This window comes from Rutidosis leptorrhynchoides, chromosome 4 (assembly GCF_046630445.1).
Source record: "Rutidosis leptorrhynchoides isolate AG116_Rl617_1_P2 chromosome 4, CSIRO_AGI_Rlap_v1, whole genome shotgun sequence".
Lineage (NCBI taxonomy): Eukaryota > Viridiplantae > Streptophyta > Magnoliopsida > Asterales > Asteraceae > Rutidosis > Rutidosis leptorrhynchoides.
In genome coordinates this window covers 165009139-165015869 of record NC_092336.1, presented here as the reverse complement: position 1 = coordinate 165015869, position 6731 = coordinate 165009139, and the positions used below count along the sequence as shown (strand labels likewise).

The 6731-nt window shown below is 34.1% G+C and overlaps 1 non-coding gene across 1 annotated transcript; it reads right to left on the bottom strand.

Annotated features, from left to right (window-relative positions):
* Window positions 1-456: 456 nt before the first annotated feature.
* LOC139846026 (small nucleolar RNA R71) lies at window positions 457-563 on the bottom strand. Its single transcript, XR_011758773.1, has one exon. It is a non-coding gene; the product is annotated as a small nucleolar RNA R71 (small nucleolar RNA).
* Between the last annotated feature and the right edge of the window lie 6168 nt (window positions 564-6731).

The following is a 6731-nucleotide window of genomic DNA, read 5'->3' as shown; positions in this document are numbered from 1 at the left end:
CAAACAGAGATTGTTGAGGAGCGAACCATTAAATCAGAATCCTCTAGTGATTCCGATTCAACAAATTCAATTATGGAGAATCTGGAACCTTTAAGTATGGAAGACCGAATGAGAGCTAAACGCACTGGCCAAGGTCACGCAATTACTCATCCAGACATTAATGCGCCAGATTATGAAATCAAAGGACAAATTCTACACATGGTGACTAATCAATGCCAATTTAGTGGTGCACCGAAGGAAGATCCAAATGAACATCTTCGTACCTTTAATAGGATCTGCACACTATTTAAAATCCGAGAAGTGGAGGATGAACAGATATATCTCATGTTATTTCCCTGGACTTTAAAGGGAGAAGCCAAAGATTGGTTGGAATCGTTACCTGAAGGGGCGATTGATACATGGGATGTTTTAGTTGAAAATTTTCTTAAACAATTCTTTTCGGCATCTAAAGTCGTAAGACTTCAAGAAGAAATTGTTACGTTTACACAGAAGCCAAATGAAACTCTATATGAGGCGTGGACAAGATTTGGAAAGTTATTAAGAGGATGTCCGCAACATGGTTTAGACACCTGTCAAATAGTACAAATATTCTACCAAGGATGCGACATCACTACAAGGAAAGACATAGATATAGCAGCTGGTGGTTCTATTATGAAGAAAACCGAAACTGATGCTTACAAAATTATTGATAACACTGCTTCCCACTCACATGAGTGGCACCAAGAAAAAGATATCGTTAGATCATCTAAAGCAGCTAGAGCCGATTCTAGCCATGACTTAGATTCCATTTCCGCAAAGATAGATGCTATTGAGAGACGAATGGAAAAGATGACTAAAGATATTCACTCAATACGAATTAGTTGTGAGCAGTGTGGAGGACCACATTTGACAAAATATTGTCACAGTATTGAAATAACAATGGAACAAAGAGAGAATATTTCATACATAAACCAAAGGCCTGGAAATAATTATCAGAATAATTATCAACCGCCAAGACCTATTTACAATCAAAACCAGAACTATAATAGAAATATTCCATACAACAACCAACAAGGTCCTAACAATCAACAAGTATCCAATAATAATTACAATCAGCAAAGACCTAATTTTCAAAACAAACCACCACAACAAACCGATGATAAAAAGCCGAATTTAGAAGATATGATGACGAAGCTAGTTGAAACTCAAACGCAGTTTTTCACATCTCAGAAACAAACTAATGAACAAAATGCTCAAGCATTTAGAAATTAACAAGCTTCTATTCAAAATCTGGAACAAGAAGTAAGTAACCTAGCAAGGTTAATAGGTGAAAGAAAACCGGGAAGTCTACCTAGTGATACAAATGCTAACCCCCGGAATGAAACAGCTAAAGCCATTACCACAAGAAGTGGTACAACACTTAAACCACCTGAAATACCTGTAACTTCTGATGAAGCTATTCCTACTCCACAAGAACCACAACCTAATCAAGATAAGGAAAAAGAACCGGTAGTTGAAAAGGTTAATGAAGATAACACAGTTAAGGCTAAACCTTATGTTAAACCATACCAACCACCACTTCCTTACCTGAGTAAAATGAAGAAAGAGAAACTTGAAGCCGAGCAATCCAAATTCTTGGATATGTTTAAACAGATAAATGTAAATCTTCCTTTCATTGATGTGATTTCAGGAATGCCTAGATATGCTAAATTCTTGAAAGATCTAATCTCAAATAGAAAGAAAATGGAAGAACTCTCGGCTGTTACCATGAATGCTAATTATTCAGCAGTGCTGTTGAATAAGATACCAGAAAAACTATCTGATCCAGGAAGTTTCACAATTCCATGTTTTCTGGGTAGTCTTAGTTCAATAGAAGCATTGGCAGACTTAGGTGCTAGTATAAATCTAATGACATATTCACTATACGCTAAACTAGACCTTGGAGAATTGAAACCAACCAGAATAAGCATACAACTAGCCGATAGATCAATAAAATATCCTAGAGGGATAATGGAGAACATGCTAGTTAAAGTTGGTACTTTAGTATTTCCAGTAGATTTTATTGTTCTGGACATGGAAGAAGATTCTCAAGTTCCTCTCATATTAGGAAGACCATTCTTAAACACGGCTAAAGCAATGATAGACGTGTTCGGTAAGAAATTGACCCTAAGTATAGAGGATGAGAGTGTTACCTTTTCAGTTGATAGAGTAATGCAACAACCACAATCTGCAGATGATACATGTTATTATATTCAAACTATAGATGCACATGCAGAATTATTAGAAGAATTTCCAGAATTACAAGGAACAGGAGAATGTTCTTTAGGAGAAGGAACAGAACAAATTGATGAAGCTGAAATGTTAGCTACACTTATAGCTAATGGATATGAACCAACAACAAAAGAAATTCAAATGCTAAAAGAAGAAGACAGATATCGATATAAATCATCGATAGAAGAACCACCGAAATTAGAGTTAAAGCCACTTCCAAACCATTTGGAATACGCTTATTTACATGGTGAATCTGAATTACCTGTAATAATATCGTCTTCTCTTACTGAAAATGAGAAATCACAACTCATTTCTGTGTTGAAAGCTCATAAACCAGCCATTGCATGGAAGATTCATGATATTAAAGGAATAAGTCCTTCGTATTGCACACATAAAATCCTTATGGAAGAAGGTCATAAAACGTATGTGCAACGCCAACAAAGACTAAATCCTAATATGCAAGATGTAGTTAAAAAAGAAATTATTAAACTGCTAGACGCAGGTCTAATTTATCCAATTTCTGATAGTCCATGGGTAAGCCCAGTTCAATGCGTGCCTAAGAAGGGTGGCATGACTGTCATTACAAATGAGAAAAATGAGCTTATTCCTACTAGGACTGTAACAGGATGGCGTGTATGTATTGATTATAGAAAATTAAATGACGCCACCAGAAAAGATCACTTTCCCTTACCTTTCATTGATCAAATGTTGGAAAGATTAGCCGGAAATAGTTACTATTGTTTTCTAGATGGATTTTTCGGATATTTTCAAATTCCAATAGCACCCGAGGACCAAGAGAAAACCACATTCACGTGCCCTTATGGTACTTTTGCTTACAAACGCATGCCATTTGGACTTTGCAACGCCCCTGCAACCTTTCAAAGGTGAATGATGGCGATTTTTCATGACATGATAGAAGAATGCATGGAAGTTTTCATGGATGACTTTTCAGTCTTCGGTGATACATTTGAAACATGTCTAGCTAATCTTGAACGAATGCTTATTAGATGCGAACAATCAAATCTAATACTTAATTGGGAGAAATGCCATTTCATGGTTAAAGAGGGCATCGTTCTTGGACATAAAATTTCAAAAGAAGGAATTGAAGTGGATAGAGCTAAAGTAGATGTAATTGCTAAACTTCCACATCCCACCAATGTTAGAGGAGTTAGGAGTTTTCTAGGGCATGCCGGTTTTTACCGACATTTCATAAAAGATTTTTCTAAAATTGCCACTCCTATGAATAAACTCCTAGAAAAGGATGCTCCATTCATCTTTTCAGATGAGTGTATCAAATCTTTTAATATTCTTAAAGAGAAACTCACTAATGCGCCGATCATGATAACACCAAATTGAAATCTACCATTTGAACTAATGTGCGATGCAAGTGATTTTGCAATGGGAGCCGTTTTAGGACAAAGGATTAAAAAACGATTTCAACCTATATATTATGCTAGTAAGACGTTACAAGGAGTACAAACGAACTATACAACTACTGAAAAAGAACTCCTTGCTATTGTCTTTGCTTTTGACAAATTTCGATCATATCTCGTTCTAGCAAAAACGGTGGTCTATACCGACCATTCTGCTCTTAGATACCTATTTTCAAAACAAGATGCTAAACCAAGATTAATCCGTTGGATCTTACTCTTACAAGAGTTTGATATTGAAATCCAAGATAAAAGAGGAGCAGAAAATCTCGCCGCTGATCATCTTTCTCGTCTTGAAAATCCCGAATTAGAAGTTCTAAATGAATCGGCCATACAAGACAACTTTCCTGATGAATATCTATTGAAGATAGATTATAAAGAAATTCCATGGTTTGCAGACTATGCAAACTACTTAGTTTGTGGATTCCTTGAAAAAGGATTATCGTACCAAAAATGAAAGAAATTCTTCAGTGATATAAAACACTATTTTTGGGAAGATCCACATCTGTTTAAAAGTTGTCCCGATGGAATAATACGCCGATGTGTATTTGGAGATGAAGCTAGTAAAATTTTAAACCATTGTCACACAGGACCAACAGGAGGGCATTATGGGCCTCAACTAACAGCAAGAAAAGTTTATGATGCTGGATTCTATTGGCCTACAATTTACAAAGACGCACACCTTCTTTGCAAATCCTGTGATGCTTGTCAAAGGGCCGGAAAAATAAGTCAACGTGATGAAATGCCACAAAATGTCATCCAAGTATGTGAAGTATTTGACATTTGGGGTATTGACTTTATGGGTCCATTTCCAAAATCTCATAATAATCTATATATACTCGTAGCCATTGATTATGTATCTAAATGGACGGAAGCACAAGCTCTCCTAACTAACGATGCACGAGTTGTAGTCAACTTTTTAAAACGTCTTTTTGCAAGGTTTGGAACACCGAAAGCTTTAATAAGTGATCGGGGTACTCATTTCTGTAATAATCAACTTGAGAAAGTTCTTAAAAGATATGGAGTAACTCATAAAATCTCCACCGCATATCATCCACAAACAAGTGGACAAGTTGAAAATACCAACTGAGCTTTAAAACGTATTCTAGAGAAAACCGTAGGATCAAATCCGAAGGAATGGTCCATTAAATTGGAGGATGCACTCTGGGCTTTTAGAACAGCCTACAAAACTCCAATTGGAACCACACCTTTTAGACTTGTTTATGGAAAAGCATGTCATCTTCCAGTAGAAATTGAACACAAAGCATTTTGGGTTTTGAAGACATGTAATCTTGATTTACATGAAGCCGGACGTCTACGATTAAGTCAACTAAACGAATTAGAAGAATTAAGACATGAAGCATACGAAAATTCATTAATCTATAAAGAAAGAACGAAGAAATGGCATGATAAAAGAATCAGAAGTTCAAAAGAATTTAAAGAAGGAGACAGAGTTCTTCTTTTCAATTCACGATTCAAGCTATTTCCTGGAAAATTGAAATCAAGATGGTCTGGACCATTCATAGTCAAAAGAGTTTTCCCATACCGAACGATAGAATTAATAAATTCAAATGGGATTGAATTTAAAGTTAATGGTCACAGAGTTAAATATTATATACATGGTCCGATGGAAGAAGACAATGAAGTTAATCACAATTTCGATATCACAGCTAACTAAGTATAGGGGGTTTATGTATTTCTGTTAGAGTTAGATTGTCTGTTTTCGTGTAGTTCTCGAAAATGAAACCCGAACGGTCTTTCCCTAGCAGACCCTAAAGAACTAGTCTTCTCCCCCCATTCTGAATTTTTATTTTTTTAGGAAATGAAGACTGCCTGTGAACTAAACCATGGTCTAATGCTACACGCTTTGATCACTAAACGTAATAATGACACACTTCTGAGTGAAATAGTATCAGTAATCAGAGAAAGATTGGACGGAGTTAGAAAAGAATCCAGATGCGAAGATAATAAGTTACAATTTGGTAAAGGAAAATCAAAATCCGCAGCGAAAAGAAGAGCACGACACCTAGAAAGATGTCACAAATGCGGAAAATGGTCACATGGAGGTAAATGTTCAAATAATCAAACCTATTCAAACACCGAATTTGTTACTTTATGCAGAGACGGACCGTTCATATATTTAGAAGAAAAAACACTGAATGCTCGAGGTTACGCCTATGTAGCCATGGAAAACCAATTAAACCGACTATCTTATGAATGAGATAGATCATATAACTAAGAAATCTATTTCACAGGTATGTTTGTACAGTTTTTATTTTTTTATTTTTATTTTTAACCTTTTGATAATAAACGCTAATTTGTTTGCTATAAAGTATTAAATTGGTATTGAATAAAATTAGGTTTGGAGACCGAAATTATTGATATCATTCAAAAATTTATTACATCGCTGCGAAATTTAACGTTTATTCTTAAGGTTTAAATATCTTTAATCAATCAACCCAAAATATTTCAAAAATTCGTCATGAGTTAAATTAGGTCATGGAACCGAAATTACTTTACCGAAAAGAGGGGCGCATATTTTTGATAATATTTGATTGATTAAAGTGGGATAAAAAGCCAAAAAAAATTTTAATTTTATTTTTACCATGTTTTTAAAATTAATATATAAATCTTAAATTAATATTGTAAACTTTGTAAAATCAATATATTTAAAATTGTAAATATTTGAAAAATTAATATAAGTTTGGTGTGAATTTATAATATGAATTTTTAAATTAAGTTTGGTGTGAATTTTTAATTTTTAAAATATGAATTTTTAATTTTATGCATTTCAAATTTTAAGTTTGGTGTGAATTTTCAATATTAATTTTGAATTTTATATTTAAGTTGTGTGAATTTAAAAAAAAATTTTTACTTTATCTCATTAAGTTAAAAATATGATTTTTAAAATTCGTCGTAAGTTGAAGACTAGGTCGTTGAACCGAAATTGCTTTACCCGAGGGAGGGACGAGAACTTTTATTATCATTATTTTTAATCTTATTGAATTAAAGTATGCCAAAAACATTAAAAAACTAAAAAAAAAATCTAAG